At 53.2% G+C, this 25,780-nt stretch overlaps 1 protein-coding gene across 1 annotated transcript in view; it reads left to right on the forward strand.

Annotated features, from left to right (window-relative positions):
* Positions 1-22,925: 22,925 nt before the first annotated feature.
* The window catches only part of ETS1 (ETS proto-oncogene 1, transcription factor), a 73,790-nt gene continuing 70,935 nt past the window's right edge, over positions 22,926-25,780 (forward strand). Inside the window, exon 1 of the mRNA XM_062594483.1 lies at positions 22,926-23,006. The gene's annotated coding sequence lies outside the window, so the exon portion shown is untranslated. The remainder of the gene's footprint in view (positions 23,007-25,780) is intronic.

The raw sequence follows: 25,780 nt of genomic DNA on the forward strand, positions 1-25,780 counted from the left end.
TCTCCCCCCTTTTTAATGTTTTGAGTTGAACCAGTCAAAGCTTCAATATCACTGAGGAATTAGAAAGCGCATTTTTTTGCTCTGTTTTGTAGAATCGTCTGTCCTGGGGGAATTGACCCTCAGTGTCTAGCTAGTATCTGGCCATTTCCTCATCCTACTATAGCTGGGATTTTGCTTTTGAGTTCAGTGGAACCAAGATATAACCAGCTATCACAGCGGACAGGCATTAAGAAACTTAGTCTCCTTTTCCATCTGAAAAGCTGAAAGATGCCTAAACTGGTTCCATAAATAGAATTATTTGCCAAATGTACACTCGCTCCTATTGCATCTAAAATATCACTGCATTTGGAATTTGCTGGTAGGAGGGACAACGATTCGTGGGCCCTGGAGGCTGAGTGCCGTAGCTGCAGCTGAGATGAACACCGCGGCAGAGCAGAGGGAGCAGCAGTGCAAGCGTATAGGCTTCCTGCCCAGGCTATATCTGCCTGGTAATTATAGAGATAGTCATGATGTTGGGGTGGAGATTTACATTCACTTGCGCCAGTTTTGGAGGAGCAGATTGTAGAGCACTGCAGCGATCGTCCATCTCCTCGCTCCCTCGTATTAATAGGTCCATGAAGGGAACTGTCATCCCTTTGCCGTCACCCTGTACCTCTCTTGCAAGCGGAAAGCTGCTGGTTCACCACAGGAAAGGGTGACAACACTATGGCTTCGCCTCTGAGGGTGGAATTCTTTCCATTCCTCTCCAAAGCCATGCCCTAGATTTTGCCCTGGAATAAAATCAAATTCTCTGAGGATTTATTGGGTTATTTATTAAAGTTTCCAGTGTGCTCTGTGTGGCTCCTAAGCACCTGAGAAAGATGAACTTTACTCCGTAAAGCTCGCTGTCTAAAATATCCCCTCACCAAGGAGAAACTTGGTCTCTGGCCATGTTGCAGGATGAGTAACTGGAAGAGAGTGGATTATTCCTGTTATTTAATAGTAGTACTAAAGTAATAGCCAGACCACTTACTCTGGGGCTCACGTGAGAGTCTAGACACAAGTTGAGTCATGAGCTGGTGCCACAGCCGGACAAGGGTAGACCACTGTGAAATGACTTGCATACTGCTAGCATGTGCCCAGGGAGCATCGCCAGGCACAACACAGCATGCTGTGCTGGATCTTTGACAGATACATGGAAGATGGTGAGTGGTACCTCCAGCATCTAGTTGCTGGTTGAATCAGAAAGCGATAATCCAGGCCACTCTACAAGCCTGCGGGACCTTGACTTCTTTGTTCCCCTTTTGCATCATAAAAACGGCCATGGCTTCCAGCTGAGCTGGCTGACCTGATTGCAAAATTTGAAACAGAAAAACTTGGAAAAAAAGCATCCACTCCCCAAATCTGGAGCTGTCTTAAATATTTCAAAACTCCAGATTTCCCAATGTGCATGTGTAACTGGTATCACAGTTTTTTTTTGGGGGGGAGGGCAGGGGAGGATTTCCCATGCACACATTCACTTTGATGAGTGATGGCTCCAGGGATGGTTTTGCCCATGCACAGGAGGCACAGCCAGTTCTTCTAACATTAGTTACTTTTTTCTTCATGTTGAGGACACCTCAGAGGGTGATATGACATCCAGAGAAGGCTGGTGCACTTGGTAATATGGAAATACTGGCAAATATTTTCACTGAGACCAGAACCTTACTAGTCTCCTCTTTAGTCAGCATCCCTCTTTTGCTCATGATAGTTTCACAAGATACAGAAAGATTTCCAGCTTTCAGGACTCTAGGTTATTCACTGCCTGATACATATCAAAATTGCCAAGGAAAGATATACATCGTGGTATTTTCCACATGGCTGGGCAACAAGAGATGGACCCAGCTGGAGGCAAGCGACCTTGGCAGACTAGAAGGATGCTAGAGTCTCCCATGCTGGCTGGAGACAGGACAGCACCACCCAGGGAAATAAATCTTATTTGTGCAAAAAAAGTCAGTTTCTGCTTCTGGATTTGTAGAGCTCTTATTTTTCTTATATGTTTCACTTAACTCTTTGCTCCAGGGGCATTAAGTAATGTAAAAGATAGAGCTTAAATCAGGGCAGGGGTGGCAAATAAGCCAGGTTCTTGATCCATTTCCACCTTGGGCCTGCTTTAAATGACTGTGGAGGAATGAGCACCGACAGACCTCAGAATGGGTGGCTGAAGGCATACTAAGTGGAATATCTGTCTTTAACTTGGACACAACACTCCTATTGCCTTTCTGCTGCTTACTGAGGTCACCGCTGCAGCCTGGCAGGAGGGCCATCGTGCTTGTTGGCTCCTGGCCGCTGGGACGTACCACCTGAGACCCATCGCGTTTGCTGACCAGCGATTGGCCACATTCAGGTATTTTTCTTTGCACCACCCATTCCCAGTCTCACCAGACCTGTCACCAAACCAGAGCCACATCTCTGCCCAAATGATTCATTCTTTCTGACTTCAGTGTCTTACATGTATGCATATATACATACATGTATAACCTACCAGCAGCATCTGGGAGGTGAAAATGCTCTCTTGTGGGATGTCCCTTGGCTCTGTCCCCAGGGATCCCTGTCCCTGTCCAGGAGGAGCACTTGGTGGGACATTGCATGAGCTGTCAGCTAGAGCAGGTTTGCAGGATTAGGTTTGACTCCCAGCTGTAGCAAGATTCAGACCAAGCAAGACAAAATAGCCTGCAGTTTGCCTCCAGCATCACTGCACAATGCACAGATGGGGAGGTTTGAAACTTAACCTTGGGGCAAATGTTACTCAAGATGATCCAGACCCAGGCACAACCTTAGGGCTGTGACTTTCTTTAAGCAACCATATGCCCTTACGTTAAAATCACACGGGGAGTTGGGCCTATCAGGTGGTCAGAGCGGTTGTGAGCACCCTGAGGCTTGGGCCAGGTTGGGTATCATGTCCACAGACCAGACATTGACCTGTGAAATTAGGATGGAAGAAAGATGAATGTCTTCACATGGATTTGCACTTGGAGGACCAAAAGTCTGAGCTTAAAGCAATGAAATCAAAGAAAAGCAGAAGGTGGGGTGTGACTTTTGGTGCAAGCTGAGAAAGGGCCCTGTTTGGTATAGCTGAGGTTAACCTGAGGAGAAAACTGAACAGCACAAATTGCTGAGATCAGGATGTCCACATGCGGGATTGCACCAGCCTAGTGCCATTGGTGTAACCGAATGAGCTTCCGTTTTTGTGGGGACAAGGCGCCCCCCCCCCCCAAACGGGTATGTTGCTGAGTTGTCCTTTTTAGGTATGCTTTAGCTGGCATCAACAGCAGACGCTCCTGGCCTTTCTCTGAATGCAGCAATGTTTCCAGGCAGCTGGTGAGGAGCTGCTCATAGCTTGGACTGTCTGCAGATGCAAGGAGACCCCATGACATTGGCGTATGCTCAGACCACCTAGTGAAGATGATCTGAGGAAGGACTAGGGTCTTGGTTTGAGACACTTGGGTTTCCATTCTGACTTCTGCGTTCACTTCGTGGGTGATCTTGGGCAAGGGGAGCCACAAATGCACTGAGGTGCCTCACTCCTCTTGACTTCATGTGTTTCATGTCCGTGGGTTTTTGGAGACTTGACCACAGACTGTGTGCACTTTGGAGTTGAGTTTGCAGAACGGCGATGAGAACACTTCCTTACCACCCAGGGATGCTATAAATACAATACAGATTATGTCATGTGCAGATGAAACAGGCCATAAATGTCCAACATAGACACCCATACAGCAGGAGGGCTAGAGATCTGAACGGGGTTGCCTTTGGGAGGCAAGTGTCCAAATCCTACAGCATGTCATAGGCTGGAGACTGGGGATGGGAGTACTTTTCCCTGGGAGCAGGGATGTTGCTCACATCTGTATTGCCAACATGCCCTGGGGCTTTTGCAGAAAGTTCCATCATGTCATGTCCAAAAAGAAAGCTGTAACCTGCAAGCTTCATAAATACGTCTCCTTTCTCTTCTTTTCACAGTTATTTTTTGTTGTTGTTTTTGTTTTATTGGTCTGACCAGATGTTCTAAACATCTGGTGATGGTATGTTTATTTTTGAGTCTCTTCTGTGTTATGTTAGTGACATAGCAGTGGAGAAGGGAGCAGGAATGTTTCTGTCACATATTTCGCCACTCGTGCCAGATGTTCCAGCGTCTTTACTGCTGCCCAGCTGGTGCCCAGTGTTACCCTGGGGCTGGAGGCTGGTGGCACGGTGCCATCCCCCAACTCTCTTCTGGCTACCCTGCTGAAACTAGGCAACCTCCAAAATTTCCCAGTGAGAGGAAACCTAACTTTGAGACATGGTACAGAAGGAGAGGAATAATCAGTGGGGGCAGGTCTGAGGTTTGGCTTTGATACGGCTTTGCTTCCTGACCTAGGGAAAGTGCCTTCTCTCACATGCTTCAAGTGCCAGGTAATAAGTCACATGAAGAGTTCTGTCTGGAAGTTTTCCCTTAAGAAGGGTAATGATAGAAAACTGCTTTCCTCTCTGCAGTGAAAAGATTTCGCAGATTTGCCTCCACTGTAGAAGCAAAAGATGGTTAGGAAACTCTAGATCAATATGTTTTCATCATTTCATTGAAACAAAAGAGCTAATAATTTTTTTTAACAGCAAAAATATAGTGTAAAGTGAAACATTTGTTTTTCCACTTTTTAGTTGAGAAGTCCATTTTTATGTGTATGGGGAAAAAAAAGCCATGCCTGCATTCTGGACAAGCTCCATTTATGAGCATCACCCGTCTGTCGCAAGAGAGCTCACACTGTCAGCTCTCCAGCTGTGGTTTTGAACCGCCGGCCTGTGGTGAACAGGAAAGTAATTACTCTCGAGCGTCGTTTTCACAGCTCTCTTTTATGGAGACAGTATTGTCTGGAAGCAGGGTCTGTCTCGCTAAGTATCCACTGATAAAGCTGTGTCTCCCTGCTCCCTAAGTGAGACAGGAAATTTATCCAACACCTCGGTGGAGCTGCAAAAAGCAGAAAGCTGCAAGACTGGATAGTGTAAAAATTATTTCAAGATACAGAAGTCACTGGCCTGATCCTTGCTTTGTGAAAATTGAGGTTGCTCTACTAACATCAATACAGATTTGCTCCAGCTAGGCTAGGAATTTCACTGGTTGTAAAGGCATATTCCCAGGCAAACTTATACTCTCTTGTGGTCTTAATAATAAAGTTCCCAATCAGCTGGCTGCCCTCCCATACCTAAAATCAAAAGGGATTTTGCCTATCAACATCAATTATATTTTTTCCCTTCCAGGTGGGAAAAAAGATCAATGCAAAGAGCCACAAAGGAAAGAAATACTCTCTTACAAAAACAAATGTGTTAATGCTCCCATGTGCCCATCTCCCGGAGGGGCACAAGTTGGAGTCGGGTATCCTTGTCTATTGAGGGTGACTGCTATTCCCCATTACCTCCTGGGCAGCCCATTTTGCCCAGCAGTTAGAGAAGTAAGGACAATGATTCAGGGCTGCTGGGTCTTGTTTTAAGGCTGACAAGAGCACTGTGGACATTGAGCCTCCCCGTTTCTTCCTGGTTTCATCAAGGGAGATGAGTCCGTCTCAAAGTAAGGAGGTGTGGTGATGTTATCGCCAGCCTGCTGCGTTTAATGTCTCCTGGGGATTCACCTCGCACGCCAAGAGGATGCCTTGAAGCTCATTTGCTCCATGGAGAGCTTGCAGGAGGTCATCAGCACGACGAGAAAATGGAGAACTGCTTTGTCTTTCTCTCTCTCCCTTTGGGGAAGTGAGAGGGAAATCTCCTGTTGCAAAGTGCCTGCAGATGTTGACATTTAGCTGATAAAGAGGTCCAGCAGCTGGTTTTGGATGGCCCTGGGGAAGGATGATGTTTCCTTTGAATGCAAGAAAGAGGCAGCCTTCAGCCCTGCCAGAGAAGCTGTGGTCCTCATGAGGACCACAGGTCGAACTGAGTCAGGCTGCCCTTCCTCACGTCAGCAAATGCTGGGATGTATCCCATTATTGGGACTACAGTGAGCTGAACTCCCCAGTGCTATCCTCAAAGCCTTGTGAACCAACCATTCTCTGCAGCCTAGACAGCAACAGTTTCTAGCTCCCTGTAAAAACTCTTTCTTCTGCCATCCCAGCCTTGTCTCTCTAACCAACATCACCCCTGGAGAGACAGAGAGGCTCCGTAGCAGTCTGAGCGAGAGTAGAAGGGACCTGCTGGGACAGAGGGGGTTTCGCACCATGCTGCAGGTCCTCCACTTAAGCTGATCTTTATTATCGTCTGGCTGCTGGCACAATAATACTCTGAAATGCTGGCACCTTGTGGCAGTTTGGAAACATAGCATTTAGACTAAGGACAAATGTGGTCTTTGAATTCCACTGTTATTTAAGTGCTGGTTTGATAAGAGTAAATTTTGATGAGCAGAGAGAGAAGCTGGGCACATTTGCTTGTTTGAGGAGAAGGTATCAGTCTGCCAAGACAGGATGTGGAAGTTGCGCTTCACCTACCATGCTGCTTCTGCAGCAGCTCTGTCCTGGCTGCACAAACACTTGATCGGATGTGGTCTTTCAAACAACAAACTTCCCAGATGCATTTTGATCCTGATTTGTCCTGCAATTCTTTGTGGTATTTGGGCTGGGAGTCTCTGTCTATCAGCTAAGGAACTGAGAGGCATTTTCCCTCACCCTGGAGATCTCTCTCATCTGATTTTGGAAGATCTGAGACCTGGGATTTGATGGCTTGTCTGACGTCTTGATGGTCTCACTGGCCAGCAGCACCAGATATGTTATAGGGTTAAAGAATACCTGTTTGTCTGCCTTTGGTTTGGTTCTATTTGACAAAGCATCAGCTGAACTCAGTTGCAATGCTGGGAATCCTTATCCAGCAGAGTAAGGGTTATTTAAACCATATGAACAAATGAGTTCCCACAGATGCACTTTAAGATTGATTCATATAGGTGCTCAGCTGGTGCCAAATCTCTTCACTAAGAATCCGGACAGCCCTTCTACAGAAACACAAATTTTTATCTTAGTGCATTAATTTGTCAAGATACTGCAGAACAACTCCCATTCTTCCCTCCTGCTCCTACGCTGCCCAGCCGCCCAGCGATGCTTTCCCAGGCATGCTCTGTGGAAGCATTCCTGGAGTTGAGATGCTATCCAGGATGCTCCGCGAGCTCATATGGCCCTTGCCGCTTTACAGCTTTGAAAATATCTTGGGGACCTGGAGCCCTTTAATAGAACAGGAAGCATCAAATATTGTATGGATATAAATAACTCAGTGAAAGCTGGTTACAAGAACATCTGGTTTTGCAGACTCTCATACATGCTAATGGCACTGGGAGAGTAACATAGAGATAACTCACTGTCTTCGTGTATGGCAAACAAGTTGTGGATGTCAGCAGGGCCAAACCTTGGTTATCAGATTCTACTCATTGAATAAGTCCAAGAATATCCACGGTCAAGTGTGATGGGAAGCCACGGTCAGGCTTAAGGATGAGGCCAAGTGAGTGAATAATGAGAGGACATACGTCCTACCTCTAAGGCACAGTCATATTTGTCATCAGCTTTCCCAAATACTTCCTCCTGCTTACCAGTGTTGACTGTCCTGTCCGGGCTGAGGCTCAGCCAGCTGGCATGTGGCCAAGGGTTGTCTCACTCTGATGCTAGGAAGGCAAAGAGAATTGAACTCAAAAAAACCCGGAAAGAGTGACTTAGATTCAGGTGTCCACATAGATATTTTGATAACGTGTCAGGGCTGCAAGCAGTGACCTCTTCCCTGCTCCCCATGGTTTTGTACCTTAGCTAGAGACATGGGATGACGCAATGGTGTCACGGAAGTTGAAGAGAGCCTCCACAGAGGTGTTTTCAACAGAGCAGAGCACCAACTTGTTTCTGAACCAGTAGAAGCCGGATGGGTTGGCCAGGAATGGCTAATGGTCCTGGGGAGGACTCTCTGTGAAATGTTCTCTGTTGCTTCTGTGAAAGATAACGTTGTAAGGAAAGTACAGACCTGCTGTAGCAATGTTTTTATAGCTGTGATGGGCTAAGGAAGATGAAGCCTGTCGGGAAAAGTAGTATCTTTTGATAGATCAACTGCAACTGTGGGAGAGAATAGAGACACTTCTGGACACGGGATCCTTCTTCAGTGGCTGTTTTGTGCTTTTATTTTGCCAGTGAGATCGCCTGTGAGCGTTTCTTTACCCGAAGAGGATTCTGACATGTAAGCCTGGCTCTAAATAGCTTCCTCCTTTATTAGAAATAACCATTGGCACAAGCTGCCACGGGAAGTGATGGATTCTCCATCTCTTGAAGTCTTTAAATCAAGACCGGATGCCTTTTGGGAAGAGATGTATAGCCAAACACGAATTATTGGGCTCTCTGTAGGAATAATGGGATAGAATCATATGGCCTGCGTTAGACAGGAAGTCAGGCTGGATAATCTATGGTCCTCGCTGGCTTTAAGATCTATGAAAGTTCAGATCTGCAGCCAAAGCATGGGACTCTTCACGTGTCTTTAAAATCAAAGCACCCCAGGGTATGGGAAAGCATCTGAACTGCCTGGAATGCTATCAGTACCTATGGATTTATTTTTGCTGGTACCTGAAACAATGTTGTTTTGCAGTAAAATATCTCTCCTCTAGAGTTTAGATGGGAGGAAGAGCCCAAAGGGCCAGCAGGAGACATTGGAGGCAGTCAGGAGACTGTAGGATTCGGGTTCAGCAGATTACCCTCCTGCCTGGCAGATAGCTGCCCCGGAGGCACCATCTGCATCTGCCTCGCAGAGATGCCTGTGCCAAGAAGCACCCAGTTCCTTCAGCGTGGCTGGTCCAGGTTGCTGCGCTTGGCTCCCCAGCTCTGCTGCTGTGGGATAACCGAGCAGGGAAAGAAGGAGAGATGGAGAGGAGGGGAAGAGTTTTGTCTGGTTAGCATCCCAAACGTTGACATAGGTCAGACTCAGCTCCTTCACACTTACTGGATTGCCACGAAGCGGAAACCCCCCATGAGGGGCATTCTTTCCTGACAGGAGAACGAGAGACGTGAGCGTTCAATCTGATGCAGTAGAATAATATGGAAACCAAGGCTTCATCGATCAGAAAAGTAGGGTAGACAGACAGGCTCAAAGTTCAGGAATGAGTCAGTGCGTGCACGCTTTCCACAGGCCTGCCCACCGCGAGCTGGGTGCACGTATGGGTAAGGCGGCTGGCACGGCGGCTGCGGCGGGCAGTCGGGTATGTCGCCGTGCAGGAGGCTCCATCCCGCGCAGGGTGACCCCTCTCCCTGCTGCTTTCGTTGCCCCACACCTGCCTGTTCAGCCCAGGTGGTGGTTGTGGTGGTTTGAGCTGGAAACAGACTGAGAAGCCACCAAGCTCCTTTCATACTACCCACCAAAAAAACTCTTCAGATGTGATCGCTGCTTTTGGCTCCTAGGAATGGGTATACTTTCAAGCTGCGACCACAAATGCACCTTCTCCAACACCTCTCCTCCTTCCATGTCCTCCGTATTTACCCCTGGGAAGTGCCCATTTTTTGCCCTCCCCGTCCTTTCCTCCCCAGTGAACTCTTCTCACAGTAACTGCAGCAGCCAAAACTAATGCAAACATCTTGGCCCCATAAGCTCACTGGCCAAAACTAGGGGAGCTCAGAGAATATAGTTTTGGCTCCACCTCTCCTTTTCAGTGTTTGGGAGATGAAAGTAGAAAGCAAGCCAGAATATCCAGTAGCAAATGAATCCATTGGGTGAAAAATGAAGATGAGAAGAGTGACCCAAATACGTTAACAGCTACGTTACGCTTCAGATCTGAGATAGGTGAACTGAAAAGGCTGGAGACCAAAGAACAGTTGATGAGTTTAAAACCCCTGTGCATGTTTTCCAGCTGCATCAGATGGTCTAATATGAAAAGAATATGTTGCCCTATGACTTTCGCCTCACTGAAGGAGAAAAAAGGGACAGAAAAGGACTCTGTCTTCAGCTACGAGCTTGTCTGCACCTGCCAGATCTTGTGACCTCCGCCAAAGAGGAAGGACGGTTTGTGCTACACTTCGCTGAGGCTCACTCAACTCTAGCCCTTCGCAGCGCGATTTCTGGCTGCAGCCCAGAGCTTGCAGTGCGGTCGGACGGCACCAGGCGGCTCCCAATGATGCTTTTCAGGCTGCCGCTTGCTGCAGGTTTAAAACAATTCCAGAAATGCATCAAAGTCGGGAGCGTCACTTCATAGAAAGGGAACATGCAAAGTGTATGCATTTATTTAGTCCCATAGAAAACAGAAAAAAAAAAGTGGACTGAAAGGTGCCTGCAGATGTGTGCAAGTCTGCCGTGGTGAGAGGTGCCTGGGAGCGCACCACACTGTTGCTGCAGCTCTCTGCAAACCTGCTCGGATGTTGTTTCACACAGAGGTTATCTTTTAAACGAAGCCTCCAGATGACAGTTTAGAAACTCGCTTGAAGAGTTTAAATCCACCTTAACCTAAAAAAACAAGCTTCTTTTATGCCTCCTGCCCCCTCCAGATTTCTTTGCATTAACTACTGCTTTTAATTTAAATGAAAATATTATAACGTTGCAACCCAAACACTGCAGCCTCGTGCTAATATACAAGAACTTAAAAGTGGCCTCGACTCGCAACCGATAATAAAAGGAAGTGAAACTCATGAAAATGTTTTCTTTCGTTGACCAAGCAGAAAGACAGACAGACAGAGAAGCGCTTTACCGTTTGAGACAGTTTTTAGGGGCAAGAATGGAAGGTCTCCACTACAGCGCCCAGGAGGGTTTTACTCCCTCTTCCTTGGACACAACTCAAATATCGGAAACGTGCATGTGTTTGCTGAGGTTGGAGGTCTATCGGGATATTAAATTGAGCCAAGGGGAGCCTGTCCCAGGAGCGCAAATCTCAGAATCAGCAAAACTGATTCTGAGAAAGACATGAAGAGTTGTTTTGACCCTTTCTGAGCAAAATATTTTCATTTTAAAAGGTCAGGAGCGCTTGCTCCCTGCACGATCCGGCTCGGTCCTAACGTCGGTAGCTGTTAAACGTTTCTGAGCAGGATTTCTGCGGATTGCCCTGACTCATCTCGGGGGTGTGCGTGTGTGTCTGTGTGTGCTTGCTGCAACTCTTGATGAAACCCCGGGGGGGTTTCATCAGTAAGACAGGAGCGAAAGCAGGGCCGCAGCACGTTTGGCTCCCTGTTATTAAATTGCTTGTAAATCTAGGCAACGTCCCAAGGCTTGCCGAAAGGGCCGTATTCATCACGCAACAAAATAATAGCCATCATAGCGCATAAACGCTAATGGGGAAGCACATAAGCCAGAGCGCAGGTAAGCGGCAAGGGCAGAGGATTCTTTTAATGGCTGCACGGCTAAATCATCCGCGCTTGCCTCCTGATGTCTCGCAGACGGGCGCTCCTCAGATATTTCCCTATCATTTGCGCGTTCTTTGCTTGTAACTGTTGTGTTTCCTTTTCGTAATTGTCCTCACTGCGTTTTGCATGGGTTTCCGAGGGTTTCTCGGCCTTACTGCTGGCTTTGCAAAGACGATGCTTCCAGGACCGGCTGCTGCATCGGGGGCTTATTGCAAGAACTGGGGATGGTTCGTCTGGGACCCCGCGAGGCGCCTGCGCGGCTCCGAGCCCGCTCATCCCGCTTCCGCTCACTTGGCCACCGTCTCTCCGAGCTCCGCTCGCGCCGCCCAACGCCGGCTCGGCCGCGAGGCGGGATGCGGCTGGGAAAGCTCTGCGCCGGGAAGCAGTCCTCGCGCGCGGGGCCGGAGGGGTCGGAGAGGGTGGGAGGGCTGGCAACAGGCAGGGCTGGCGGGGAGCAGCGGCACTTAAAATAAATTCGATGCACACGAGCGGTATTGCCGGCGCGCTGGGTAACGCTGGGGCAGCATCCTCCCGGGAGGAGCGTTGGCCGCCAGCAGAAGTCGAAGTCTCCTGAACAACAATTAAGGGCATCTAATTATTCTTTCCTTTGTTTTTTATTTAGCAACTGGGCTCAGCCCAGGAAACCCTGACTTCCACTCTCGCACTGTTTTGACTCCGCGATTGTAAACCGGCTCGTTTCTTGCACAAACACGATCCTTAAGGCCTCCCGCCCCCCAAATAGGCGCAGCGGTGGTGACCCGCGTCGCCGAAGCCGAGCCCCCATCCGCGGTGCCGGCGCCCCAGCTCCTCGCCAGCGGAGGAAGCCCCCGGCTGGGGCAGAAACGCTCGCCGTGGGCCACGGTGACGGTCCCCCAAGAGCCTGCGGGGACGCGCGGAGAGCCGGCTCCTCTCCGAGCTCCCCGCGCTGGGATTTCTGGACCCGAAAGGAGCTTCTTTAACATCTGCATTTCTCCTCCTTGCCTTTCCGCAGTTACTTTCTGCCCCCTCCCCGGTGTAAACCTTTAACCCGCGTGCAATCGCGCCGGGTTGCTTCGGCGCCGAAGCAACGCGCTCAGAGCGGGCACGCGGGCGGCAGCTTTTGCACCCCGGGGTGCCGCCGGCGCCCGGCGAGCCCAGCCGGGGCCGGGCCGGGGGCGCCGGAGCGGGGCAGCAGCCCCAGCCGAGGGGTGGGAAAGGGAGGCGGCGAGCAGCAGGGAGATAAGGGGAGGCTTAGGGAGGAAAAGCCGGCGGGAGCGTGGTGGTGGGGGGGCAGCGAGCTGCCAGCAGCCCCGCGCGTCACGCAGGGGCGAAGGGGAGCCTCACGGCGGCCGCGATAAGCCAGGCTGGGTGGCGCGGAGCCGGGTCGGAAAAAAATGCCCCAGGGGCTCTTTGCCCCTTGCGCTTCCCTCCCGCGGCCCAGCCGGAGCCGAAGGAAGGGAGAGGGGCGGCGAGCTGCAGCCCCCCGCGCCGGGCGGCCTGCGCCACGGCTGATAAGAGCCCCGGCGGGCTGTAACGGGAGCCCCGGCTCTGCCTGCTTCCTTGCAAAGTCATGACTCAGGGATAATGTTCACATCCTCCGAACGGCCGGGCGGCTAAAAATACAGCCAGGAAAACGCGAATGAGCGAGCGAGCATGAATGAGAGCGTGAGCGAGAAATGCACTGGGGAAAAGCGGGAGGAAGCATGAATGAATGAGCCTGGGAGAGGGAGCGAGAGGAGCTGGAGCCGGCCCCGGGCGCGAGCGGCCGGCTGCGGCGCGCGGCCGCCTCGCCGCCGGCACCCCCGCGGGCCGCCTCGCGCCGGGGTTTGGCGTTAACAGAGACCCTCTGCGCCCCGAGGAGCACGTTTATTCCAGAGCAAGGGGGATTTTTTTGCTAGCTGGACGTCACCTAACGCCAGCAGCTCCCTTCATCCTCCGCAGCCCCGGGTCTCGCCGGGACGCCGGGGTCCCCGAGGCCGCCGGCAGCGCTGACGCGCCGGGCTGGGCGCTCGCTGCTTGCCCGGGGAGGGCTGGCAGCGAGCGGCTCTCGCCGGCCGCGTCCCGTCTCCCGGCGCGTGCTTGAGCCTTGTTTCAATTATGTCCTCCCGGGCCCGGGGCTGAGCTGACACAGGCCCTCGCCTGCCACTTCACCGCTCCTGGTTTTTGTTCGGAGTCGCTTTGGTCCAGCAGGTTCCCTCGGAGGGGTCGGATGGGGAGCGCCGTGCCGCAGGGCCAAGGGGCCTTACGGTTGAGGTTCTCCACAGAAGAGCAGAAGGTGCTGAGCACCGCCAGGCCGCCAAGCACGGCGAGCACCTCTGCGGGCTGCAGAGCGCCTTGCTTTCGTGCCACGTGGCCACGTAACCCGCGGGGCAGAGAGACCCCCCGTGAGCAGGAGGGGCTGCGGCGCCGCCGGGCGCGATGCTCGCGCGGCCGGTGGCAGAGCCGCAGAAGGGTGCCGGGCTCCGCCGGGCCCGCGCTGCGGACGCCAGGCGCCGACCCCGCCGGCCAACGTCGGGCCCTGGCGCTTGCCCGGCCGCGCCGTCACCGCGTCCCGCGGCTCGGCGGAGGCACCGCTGCCAAGCGGCCCTGAACGGCTCCGCGGCTCCGCTCGCCCCGAAGCGGCAAAGGGCCGCGGCGAGCGAGGGATACCTGAACCTGCTCTCCACCCGCTTCTGGTCTGGGCTCAAGATGTTTCAAAGCTCTCCCCGTTCTATTTCTATCCTCGCTGTCATCCTGCTTCGAGAGGAAGGTCTATTATTCCCCCCCCCTCCTTTTCTCCTTACAAAAATGGGACATTGTTTCTTCTTTCTTTGATTTAAAAGCCAAAAACAGTTATAGGAAACTGTTCAGCAGATGTTTTACAGTATGAACCTCACAGAAAAAAAAAAAAAAAAAGAAAAAAGAAAAGCTCTCCGATTTTGCTCGGGGATCTATATTTAGCTTAATGCTTCCTCCGATTCAGGGTTTGTGTTGGCATCGGCGAGGCGTAGCTTTAAGCACTTTGATTGTAGTATTTATTTTACTTCTCCCGTTTGCTGCATCCATTAAAACCTGGAAGCGCCTGCACAAGCTAGTGAAGCTCGTGGAGGGAGGAGGTAGAGTCAGATGGCTTCGCGTTTCGGCGAGGTCCCCTTCAGATGCTCGCGACCGGGTGAAAAAAAAAATGTTTATCCCGTTTGCGCGAGGACGAGGCAGGCGGCGTCCGCGCTCCCGTCGCTGCCCGGTGCTCGTGCCCCTGACGGCAGCGCACGAGGCCAAAATAAAATAAAATAACCCCCCCCTCCCCGCCCTGGCTGAGTTTTATAAAGTCTCCGGGGGAGATTTATGGACGCTGAAGCGAATGGAAGGCGCGAGCCTCCATGCCTCGGGATGGGCTGAAAATTGCATTCGTTGACTTTTGGAAGCGACTTCAATCGGGACAGCCAAAAATCACCCTGTAAGCCTTATCCGGGCCAAACTCCCGTCGACTTCAAAAACCCCCAGGCTTGGTGCCAGCTGCGTGAGACCTTCCAGGGGAGGACGAGGGTTAACAGCACCAGCAGTGAGTGTCCTCCCGCGAGCAGAGGGAGCAGCCAGGAGCCTCGTCTTTGTGCAGGGAGATTAGCTGAGGCCGGCGTGCATGGGAAACGCGAGCCCGGAGCCCCAGTTACACTGGTTTAGAAACTAGTCTTAAACCAAGCTGCCCAGCACCGCCTGAAGACACGGGAGACGGTGGCACCTGGCACCCGGCGCAGCCCGGGCCCCGTGGTGCTCCGGGCTCTTGGTACCCGCGGAGAGGCCGTCCGCAGCCCGACATGCAGCTCCTCGCAGGGAGCCGTATCCTGATGCAGGGTGCTGGGCGCGCCGCCTCCGCCCGGCGCTGCGGAGCCAGCGCCGCGGGAGAACTGCTGGGGCGTGGGATCCCGAAGGCTGGCGCTTCGAGCGTCCAGGCAGCCGACGCTGCAGCCTCGCCTGCGGTCGCCTCGCGCGCAGGGACGTGTATTCAGGTCCCTAATGGTGGAAGCAAGAGGCTCAGAAGCATCTTGGGGAATCAGATTCGGGAACAACTGCAGCCCGTATCCCAAGGCAGAGCCGAAAGTTCAGACTCGGGGATCGCAAGCAAAGCCCTCACCTGCGCGCTCTTGGGGCCACGTTGCGCTCCTGGCTCCAGAGCTCCGCGCCGGAGCTCCTCCGCCGAGGTGAACAGGGCGCCGATGGGTTTGTGTCAGCGTGGACTCGGGAGTCTCTTGCCACGTGGGAATCCAGGTGTAAGGGCAGGGAAGGAAGAAGTGGCACCGGGACATGGGCTGGCCTTAAATGCGTCACTGGGCACCGTGAGCAGCGATTTGTGCTGCGGTTCCTGAGCGGAAAGCGAAGCTGTGCTCCAGACATTAATGGCCTGCTTGTTGTCTAGGAGGCAAGCTGGGGATGGTGGAAGAGCAGATAAAAGTCGTAGCCCAAATGCTCTGTTTTGCTGCCAATGGGACATTGTTTTTGCCGTTTCTAAATAGCCTGCAATAGAAAGACGGAGTAATTAAAAAGGCAAACTCACCCAAATTCATGGGCTGCGCTCTGGGGTGCTTGAAGGATAAAGGTCTAATTCATAGGAACATCTTTGGCTCCTTTATTTAGGATTTCTCTATATTGTATATGCAGACAACCAGGAATGTCATTTTTTCCAGATTGCTTTTTTGCATAAATCGGGATTGTTCGCTGCTCGTCAGCTAACCCCCGTGCGACTGCCCCCGCCGCTGTCCCCCCGCTGCTCTTTGAAACCAACGGGCTCGCGCCCGTGAGCGCAGCCTTCAGCGAGCGTGGGCACGGGGGCACGCGGGCGCCTTCTCGGGGAGCTGCAGCAAGGACGGGCACGCTAACGCGCCGGCCGCACGAGGCCCCGTGACGGCCGCGAGGGGCCCCCCGGTCCTCCTCTCCACGCCAGCCGGGGCGGATCCCCATCGCCCCCCCCCGGGGCGATGCCTCCCCTCGCAGACTGCCCCGGGGCTCCCGCGGTGCCCGCTCGCTGCCTCGCGCAAGCTGGCTCCGGAGAGCGCAGATGAGCTGCAGCGGTGCCGGGGAGAAACCGCCTGGGGAGAGGCAAAACGTCCCACGGCCTCCGGCTGGGTGGAAACGGGCTCGGCCGACGCTGCTGCTTCCCCTCCCACCCACGCACTTCCACTTTCACTTCGCATGTGGGACCCAGCGGGCGCGACCCAGAGCCCCGGCCATAAATAAGCCCTCCGCTGCCAGCCAGGCATCAAGCCTGCTGCTGTAAACCCCCTTTCTCCCTTTGCTCCTCCTGGAGCCGGCGGCATCCTTCGGGGAGGAGAGCAGCACGCCTCCCCGGGGACGTCACCTGCGTCCTGTTATCCCGCCCGGCCGCCCGGGCTCCCTCGCCAGCGGATGGAGCGCGTGAAGGAGGATCTGGGCAAACACGCTCGGCACGGAGCGCTGCGATTGCCTATGAGAAGCTCCAGCTGCTCCTAAAGCCTAATCTGGTCGCACAGAAACTTTGCCTTGACCTGGAACCACGTGGAAGATAAGCAGAGAGGTAAAGGACACGTTCATAACTCATTCCCACAAAACCGAGCCTCACTTTTTTGCTACCGTTTTTATTCCCCCTCTGCATGCCAGTGGCAGAAGGATTTTGGAAGATTTGTAAATTTTTATGTGGGTTTAGCAGGGTGATGAAAGCACCACGCTGCGGTGCCTGCAGTCACCGTTTGGCTCCTGGGCGCATCGTGGACTTCCCTGCGTGACGGTTCCTCCAGCATAAATGCGGGATAATAGTATTTGCCTTGCTGAGCACGTAACTGCCGAGGCCCGGCCTGTCTCTGGCTGTACCGTTGTACAGCGCGGGACCCTGGAGGGCGCAGACTTCAGCTAGGGCCTCCAGAGATTATTGTAAAAGCCACTGAAACTTTGGTAAATTCTGTTGTGTGTTTGTCAGCTGATGGAGACCAAGATGCTCCATCTGACAACTAAAAAGGCCTCAAGAAAAAGAGAATTTCCCAGATCTGTCAACCAGCCATATAACCCAAATGCAATGAAATCCCTCTTAATTCCTACGTCATTCGAGCTTTTCCTCCTCCTCACCCCACACAGAGCGGCATTTCTGACACTGGAAAGAGGTGAGCCATGAAAGTGGGAGCCTGGGAACTTCAAAGGATCTGCTGTGCTGGGTCTGAGTCAAGCAATGAGTCAGGAAACAGTGGGGCTGGGAAGCCAACCGCTCCTTTCGTCGGGCTTGGGATCACGCAGCGGCGCTAACTGCTGATTTACGGACACGCTGTGCGCTGCCCTGCTGCTTAGGTGCTCCTCTCTCAGCGGTAAAAAAGATCTGCCAGGATCAGGAAGACCACCTTGAGGGGAGACAAATGGAAACCCAATTCAGGTCCAAAAGAGGGGCCGGCTCTCCCTTCGCACCGGGTGTTCAGGCAATGCCTTGAAGGGAGGCTCAGCCCCGCTGCCCGTGGTCGGTGGTGCCCAAAGGGCACAGTGGGATCCTTCCACCGCTCTGCCCTTCTCTAGAGTTTTTGGAGGTGCTGCTTGAAGGTCTTCCCAACCCAGGAGGCCAATGCCACCGCACGCTGCTCTCGGAGCAAGGCCGCGTACCTTGCAGACCCCAACACATAAAAGAGAACAGCACCAAGTTTCACACTGTGCTATTGCCGGGTGAATCTATTTTGGCCTCTAAATAATCCCTATGCCGCTTTCATCTGCTCTCGGTCCTCCCTGTTGATTCAGTGTAGAGCACCTTCGAAGGAAAAGGCCGTCAGATAGAGCAGCCGCGTTTCAGCTTCCAACCAGGGTCCTGAGTCAACAGCAACAGCAATAACAACTTATCATTTGCTTATCATCACGGCTGAATCGTAATAAGCTGGTTATTATTTTCAGATTGTCTTTTTTTATGAGACATTTTCATTGCAGTGTTAATCTTTCTTTTTAAGAGGAGATGCAAAGGGAAGCGGTTAAGCGATCTCAATTCATTTTCTGTATTTTTGGACTGCCTTGAGAAGCAGTTGACTTTTTAAAAACGTCAACATTTTCATCAGCATTTTGCATTGCACCAAAGCAAGATGAGGGGAATATTTTATCAGATAAAAGAAAATAAAAATATCTCTCTTTTCACCCCCCGCTATTAGTTAGTTAAGTAATACAGAGCAAGTAATTCACTGGCTGCTGAATGCTTTTGGAAATCTGGCCAGATGTGTTCTAGCAGGAATTGTTAGTCGATAACATTTTGTAAATCTGATCTTTATTTATACACTTGAATGGGAAAAGAGCACTTCTGAAATCTGGCTTTTTAGTCCTAGATTAAATCATTTTGGACAAGGATTTTAATTATCAGATTTGCGGGGGATATGTATGAAGAAACCCTGTCTGTTTTCGCTAAGTATATCAGATGGTCTAATAAAAGATATCCTCCCTCACCAGCAGGTCTAATTTTCCTTGACATGAGAACTGGTAGATGGTAACTGGTTTTCCAGTTAGCATTTTCGCAAATGTAAGTGATTTACCTTTTTAGTACGGCTTTCAGGAGTTCCCGCACACCCTTGCGCTGTGCGAGTGGGGCAGGCACCTGCAAAAAGGGGATCAGAACGACCATCTTCACGTCGGCCCGTCGAAAACTGGTTATTGTTTGCCCTTACACAGCAAAATTTGCAAATTTGCATCTAATGGGCTCAGACTGGTAATGTTATGGCTAGAACTTCCTTAGAGACGTTGCTTAACATCATGCTGAGAGCTGAGTGGAAATTTCTCACTTCCTCTTCCAGAATGAAAATTTTGACGGGAGTTGGTGCTATTTTTGGTTTTATCACACGCACATATATATGTATGTATATGTATATATTTACAGTCCTACGTAGAGAGGGAGGCTGTATTAAAAACCAAAACTCAGAGTAGAACGCAGGCATTTTTCCACCCGTCGTATCACACCCGAACTGCTCTAACATCTTCAAACCCCAGGCTTATTTAAAGCCGCTTGCTGCACCGTTCTTGCAGCCCTTAGAGAAGGAAGATGAACCACATATGAGTAAGTTTATAGCAGTTAACTTAGTCCATATGAAGGAGATTTATCTGTAGCAGCTTCTAACCTAGTGTAGCGTCAGAGAAGTCATGTGTGGAGCAGCTTTAGTGTTCAGGGTGCCCCCAGAATCGCCTTTCTTTTCAGCTGATGTCCTGTGCCCATCCCATGTACCTGGGACCGGGGGATCCAACCCGGGGCTGGCACAGCCCCATCCTTGGGCTCTAGGGGACACGTTTCTCCTCGACTGCGCTGGGGTTTGCTGACGTCCCCGGGTCCCGCACACGGAGGCACCGGCGGTAAGGACCGGTCAGGTCCCCGTCCCCTTCCCCGCCTGCTGGGCCAGGAGGGACGAGCTCCACCGGCGACTCTCGCTAGCCAGCGATGGAAAGCCTCCGCGCCTGGCGGCCAGATGTGCGCGGCTCTTCATGGACCACTGCCGAAGCAGCTGTGGCACATGCGACATGCCATCATCTTCTGGAGGGAACGCTGCTGTGGCCTGGGTAAATCTGCCGTAACACTTATGCGCCCGGGGGGGTTTCTCTTTGGGCTCTGTCCACTCTCTGGATCCACCTTCTTTCGTTGGCTGCCGATGCGTCGAACGGGGGCGGCGTGGAGGCCAAGTCTGCTCACCTTCAGCAGCGATCACTTCCACGCGATCACGTAATGAGAGGTTCTGCAGTTTGCAGAGGGCGATACCTTGGTCTGGCTGTATCATCTTCTCCCAGTGCAAATCGCACCTGGGAATCGCTACAGCCCTCCAAATCAGCTTGCTCCCTGCTTTGCTCCCTGCTGCTGGGGCCACCCTGTAACACCGACGGAGAGCAGACAGGATCAGGTGCTAGGGTGACCTCACCGGCTCTTACTCTGTTTTCCCAGTGTCATACAGGAATGGGACAGGTGAAGATGCCTGCGCTCTCTGCAGAAGGTGCTCCTTCTGCTGGCGTACGTGCCCAGCACCGTCCAGGGGGAGCCCGGATGTCGTTCGAGCTCGCTATGTGCCACTGTGATATAAACAGCCGACCAGCGCGCAGCCCGTGAAACATTCACGAGATGTTTCAGGTTTGGTAAAACCATTAATAACTACTTTGATTAAGCATTATGGGATCATTTTATTTTTTTACAAGTACAGAGAAAACTCAAACCATCTGGAACTGAAAGTCCTTCTTTATACACAGCAGTTTAATGATAACTTCCACGAAGCACCCTAAATATAGCCTACCCTTTTGCTGCTAGCTGAAGTGACTGGCTTAGGTGACAGACACGGTGCCAGTGACTGTGACACCAGGCGCCCCGTGCCTGCCCTGCCCGAGACAAGCGAGGTGGTCCGCGTGCTGCAGGCACCGTGCCGCGGCACGGAGAACAGCTAAACCAGAAGCCTCTCCATTTTACAGCCACGCCGTCAATTGGACGGCCGTGCACAGAGGCTATTAATACAGAGCTCAGGGCATCCAAAGAACCGTCTGCTCCAGAGCAAACCCGCCAGCCCTGGGAAAAAAACATCTTGTTTGCAGCTGCCAGCGGGGTTCCCCTGCAGCCTCGGGGAAGAGTTGCCCAGATAAAAACTGATTGCTGGATGAATTCCCTCCCTTTGGCTCTCAGACGTGACCGAGCCTTTGTACCAAAGCCCAGAAGGCTGGAAATCTTCCTGAGAAGATGGAACCCTGTAAGTAATTTCCTGAGTTAAAATAGCTACAAGCGGGATCTGTGCTGCAAGTTCAACAGGTAACATATATTCGTGCCACCTGCTGCCGTGTGTTTCTAAGTTAAGGCAAGGGCTAAGATGGAAATTCATTTTTCACTTAGGAGCTTGAGGAAATCCTCAAAGTACCTGTTAATAGTTTTATGCACATACATATTGCTTCTGTATTTGTCACTCTAAGCATTCGAGCAACTAGTGGCTGCTGGGCTGGGAGGCGAAGAACAGTCCTCTATGCCTGTGAGCACTACGGTTTTGCATACTTAATTTCTCTAGGAAGCATTTGGTAGCAGTCAATGCCATAGAAGCCGGTGCTGGCACAAATTGTCCCCTTGATAGCTTCTGCAAATGCTGTTTTGGTCTGCAGTTTGCAATTATCTGTGTGGCTGGGAGTATCCAGTTTTAGGACTGGGCCAGGAGGTCCCCAGGAGTTATTTCTCTCCCTAGACTGACCAACGCTTCAGCCAGGATTTGCAGCAATGATGCTTAGATGTACAATCTGCATTTTTGCATGGTGCAGGTGCTGCAAACTGGCTGCTTCTGCAAATATTGTGGCGAGGAGAGCATTACTGTGTCACTACATCCAGGTAATAAGGGCCGAATCCCATGGCTCTGTCCCCACTGTCACTGCTGCACTGAGGTTCGCTATCAGGATTTCCAGGAGAAACCAGAGCAGCTGTTCCCAGCCTGCCGTTTTCTCTGTGCACAGACTTGTTGCCTCAACGCAGCTCATACGTAAGCCCCGAGGGCACAGCGAGAGCCCGGAGAGGGCTGCTGGCCTCCGTATGCTGCAGGTCTCGGGCATCCAGAGCGAAGCAGGGAGCTCCGAGCTCGCAGGCAGGAGCAAACCGAGGTGGAAACTCAGCCTCTCGCCTGTTTTTTCCGGCTCTCAGAGCTGCCGACGAAATCGCTGAGCCTCAGCTGACTGCCATGTGCCGGCTGGGCGGCGGGACGTGAGCGGGGCTGGGACCCCGGCGCTTCGCCCCTGCTCCCGGCCGCCGCTCCCAGGGATCGGCTCACGCGGCCGTGGCTGTCGTGACTCGGCTCCGGGTCTCCAGCCTGAGCCGATTTTCCGCCTGGAGCCCTCTCCTGGAGGAAAAAGCAGCCCGGCTGGCAGGGAGAGCAGGAGAGGCGAGCCGGGCGCTCGCTCCGGTGTCGGGGCCCTGGGGGCAGCGCCCGGGCCGGAGAGGTCCCTGGCCTGGCCGCGAGGGCTGCGGAGGCCGGAGAGGGGGCCGCCGCGGAGGCGCTAGGAGAGGGCAGCCCCAGGCCCTGCTCTCCCGGCACCGCCTGGGCCTTTTCCAGCGATAGCCGTGGAGCGAGGCAGCTGCGAGGGGCTCCCGCTGCCTGCGGGAGCGGGGCAGCCTGGCGGCCGCATCCTGCCCGCGGCGCTTAGAGGCGACGGAGGCATGGAAAAGCTCCCGGCGCCGGCAGACCCTGGGACACGCGGGCGGGTGGCACGCGCCCAGGTGCCCCGGGGACTTTTGGGGGAAGAAACAGCAGTTTCTGGCGTCGGGCAGCTCCGGGGTGAGCCGGCACGAAGGGATCGGGGCTCAGGCTGCGGCCGCCCAACCCTCGCCCCGACCGCAGGAACGATTCCCGCTTCGTAAGGACATCGCGGGGCGCAGCCGGCCGGCGCGGGCAAAACGGAAACGATCGAGAAGCCGCCCACCGGGACGCGGGAGCCGCCCGCGGGGGGTCCCGGGGCGCTCGCCGAGGGCTCTCCGTCCTGCCCCGGGGGGCCGCGCCGCCGCCGCCGCCTCCGCGGTGGCTCGGCCCGGCCGGCGGCGGCGGCGGGCAGCGGCGCTCCCGGCTCGCCTCTCCCACCGCCCTGGATGCGGGGCTGACCACTCCCCCTCCCTTTGGATAGGCGGCCCTGCCGCAAACACCGTGGTATTTCCATCGCCTCCCGCTCCAGCGCAGAGGACAGCGCCAGGTAGTTGGGAAGAGATCGGAGACAAGTGTGGCAAGCCGTGGAGGACGTAACCTTCTTCCCCGGTCTCTCAGAGAAGTAGTAAGTGACGGCGGGGAGAGGCTCTCTTAAAACTCTTGCTGTGGGCTGTAGGTACCTGCGCTCGTTTTCAGGACATCTGAGATTTTTTGCTTTGCTGATGATTTCCGTTTGCTCTCCCCAATAACGGTTTCACTCCGTCATCACTTCGTGGGTTTGCTAGTAGTGCAGCGGGACTGTGTAACTATCCGAGCTGATGCTTCCCCCTAAAAATGCCCGGTTTCTGCAGGGCACATGAAGTTTATGTGCATGTTCAGGGGACCCCTGTTGTTTTCCTCACTTAGGGGTAGCGGGCTGCTTCCAGGAGTTACTACAGTTTGCAGTTCACTTTGTTTTTCGACTTGCCTGTTTTTCGATGCTGGCTGCTCTGGTTTTGCTGTGAGGCCAGGGGAGAAGTGTAGCGCCCGGGCTCAGATGCTCATGCAGCCCTGCGCCCCAGCGCTGAGCTCTGCTTTGGAGGGCTGCTTGCAAGGGGCTCGTTTCTGCACCGCCGCATGTTTTTAATAGCAACAGTATCCTCCAAAGGGCAGAAAATGCCACCTGGGCCAGCGTTTGCTTTTGGGAGCAGCTGGAGCCGGGAGCCCTGACGTGTAGCAGCTGCAGGGATCTGCGGATACGCCGTTGCCGTTCCCTGGGAAGGGCACGATCCTGCTTCTCTCAGCCAGCCCACAAAGCCAGCGGGAGCTGAGAGTCCCCGAGAGGCACAGCGAAGGCCTCCCCCGTTCCTATTAGCCTCTAAATTATTGCTTTGCATGCGGCCACTCGTTTGGTATTGCAGTTACCATCGACTTCCCATGCAGTGCTGTCAACTGACACCTTTGGGGGCTGTGGGCTGGCTCCGGCGTGGTTTCCTGGTTACAGGCTGCTCGGGCTGCCTCTAATTCTGCTGGTTTTTATCTTGCCCCTGAATGTCATGTAAACAATTCTCTGGCAAGCCAGATATTTTGGGCTACCCAGACATTTTCACCTGGCGCAGCGGGGAACGGCAGTGCTTATCCGGTGGCTTTGTTTTTTAGGGAAGTCGGCCGTGCATCCAACATCTGTGCACATCTGTGCATCGGTATTTCTGGGTCACCTGCCCTCAGCCCCACTGCTGTGCTTCAGGGTGCCACGGGCCCTCAGAGGCACCGGCACCCCGGGGCTGTTGCCCCCTTTGCACATCTGGCAAGCTGAGGCACAGAGAAAACTAAGCGTGATCGAGCTCGCTAAAGCCGTGCGGATACCCAAGGGTGACGAGAGGTGCCCGGCGGGATTTTCAGGGCGCCAGCGGAGCTGGCTGCTCCGGGGCAGCCCATCTCTCACCGCATAACGAGAAACGTATCCGGTTCTTCCCCGCTCTGCTTTGCCCCACCTGAGGGTCTTGTCCGTGATGATGGGCTTGAAGCCTGTTCCTTTGCAAGGGGAAATGCAGGAGCGAAACAGCAGGTGACCTCATTTCCCCCCCCCCTCCCCGTTCACTTCTTCCTGCAACTGCAAATAGCTGCTGAGGTCCGAGAGAGCGGCAGGAGTTAATGGCCACGGTGGCTCTGCTTTAGCCTCTCACCTAAACCTGCGTCCTCGGTGCGACCTCTAGATGTTGGTTTGCTATAGCTTTGACAGTGCTGGCGATGGTGGCGTTATTTTAGCTCAATCCTAAAAAGTGATGGCTATTTTCTTTTTTTTTTGCATGGACTAATGAGTTGGGTAAAGGAGAAGGCTTAATCAGAAAGCGGCTTGCTGCCAAGCTCAGGGAGCAAGGGCTCATGTGTGCATGTTTGGACCCGGTGGCCCAAACCTTTGCTATGCTGGTGCTGTCTCGCTAGCGCTGTAATCAAGCCCAGACAGAGCTGGTCCGGCCAAGTGGGAAGGCTCCTAAGGCACCACCAAATCTGCTTCAGACCTGGCAGCCCCGGGGGAAAGCAAGGGCACAGTGCTAAAGCAGGCTGCGACGCGCTGCGTCCCCAAACCAGTGCAGACAACCTCCTTCAAACGCCGCTAATCCAGCGGCAATTGCTGCCGTGCCGTTAAGATAGCGGCTGAGGGGCTCGGATGCTCCCTCTCTCCCTCACTTTCTACGTCAAGCCATTTAATCGCCCTGAGTATTTACAGAGGGGGCAGAAGGGCTCTGGCTGTGCTTATCACAGCATCATTATTTACCATCCTTCCTGGCTTCCCCTCAGTAAACTGGGTATTATCTTTGTGATAGCTGCAAAGTTTCTAAATCATAATAAATGTGAATTCCCATGATGTGAAACAGAGACAGCAAGCGGGCGATCTGTTAAAAAGCATGTGTTGTAAGCGCAGCAAGTGAAGCACGCTCCTTTGCACCGCCTGTATCCCTGCATTAGGGATGCTCCTTTCATTTTAAACTTGGTGCCAGGGTTTGATGAACCAAATGAGTTTTTAATGTACCAGCAGATCTACAAATGCTGCTTCTCCTGGGACTTAAATTGGCAGGCAGCCTGGAAAATGCCAGCATTTCACGGGTTAAAACCTGGCGGAAGAATGTCATTTCCATGAGCTAGTCTCCCCACCCCCTCGGAGATGATAAATTATTACTCGATGCAAAAATAAAATGGCCCTCACTGAGCAGCTTTGGGTCGGCGAGCGGCCCCCACGCCGCGGCCCACCGACGGTGGTTGCTTCGGAGGCACGTGGGTGTTAAAGCCACCCTTCAGGTTCGCGCGGACGGCAGTGCCGCGACGGGGGTGCCGGTGGCGCCCCTTCCTTCGGTTTGTCGGGATGCAGGAAAGCGCCCGGACCCTGCTTTGCGGCTGCCCCAGTTTGTGGTACCTTCA

This window comes from Rhea pennata, chromosome 24 (genome assembly GCF_028389875.1).
Source record: "Rhea pennata isolate bPtePen1 chromosome 24, bPtePen1.pri, whole genome shotgun sequence".
Lineage (NCBI taxonomy): Eukaryota > Metazoa > Chordata > Aves > Rheiformes > Rheidae > Rhea > Rhea pennata.